Below are 980 nucleotides of genomic sequence, written 5' to 3'. Positions count from 1 at the left end.
ATTATTATTATTATTATTATTATTATTATTATTATTATTATTATTATTATTATTAGTAGTAGTAGTAGTAGTAGTAGTAGTAGTAGTAGTAGTAGCAGTAGTAGTTTGTTGTTAATGTTGAGTGCTTTCCTAAAACCATAATAATAGTATCCACACCAAGGGCAGTGTTCCAAATTGGCCTCAAAGCGAGCAGGAGGTAATGAGGTGTTCCGAGTTAGTAGAGTTCTCGTCCCTCCCTCTCCCTCCCTCCTTTCCTCACTTCCTCTCTCCTTGCCTTCCTCCCTCCATCCCTCCAGGCCAACCATTAGCTCCCAAACAAAATCTAACAACTACAGCTGCAGTTAAAAAGGCAAAGTTATCATTGCTAAAGTAAACTATGTCTGTTTGTCTGTCTGTGTTTGTTTATTGCTCTGTTTTCAATCTGTGCAGAATGTTTGGCGTCACGGGAATCATGTTTGTTTGTCTGTTTGATTGTTTGTTTATCTTTTGTTTTCAGTCTTTGCATGAATAGTGTGATGTTACAGGGATTATGTCTGCCCGTCTGTTTGCAAATGTTTGTCTGTTTGTTTTCAATATTTGCACGCAGTATTTGGAGTTGCAGGAATTTCTTTTGTCTGTCTCTCTGTCCGTCTGTTTGCCTGTTTGCCTGTTTGCCTGTTCGTCTCTCTGTTTTCAATCTTAGTTCGCAGTGTTTGGTGTCCCTGAATTCCTGCTCTCCATTCTCTGCGTCCATTTCCTCCCATTGTTTGCGCCTCTACGCTGCCAGCTTTCGACCTCAATTTCCTACGAGTGTAAATAATATTTCTCTCTTCCCCCTCCCGTCGCCAGCCACTCTTCCCTAGACACGAGCGTCGACCCTGAAACTCCTTTATTAAATTTTGCTGCTCGTCACAATTCCACTCATTTTCTCCCCCACACCTCTTGTTTTTCCTCTTTCCTGTCCGCCACTTACCTGTTTCCCTTCTCTCTCTCTCTCTCTC

The sequence above is a fragment of the Portunus trituberculatus genome, chromosome 40 (assembly GCF_017591435.1).
Source record: "Portunus trituberculatus isolate SZX2019 chromosome 40, ASM1759143v1, whole genome shotgun sequence".
NCBI classification, from domain to species: Eukaryota; Metazoa; Arthropoda; class Malacostraca; order Decapoda; family Portunidae; genus Portunus; species Portunus trituberculatus.
The sequence above is the reverse complement of the archived record's forward strand: the minus strand, read 5'-3'. Positions refer to the sequence as shown.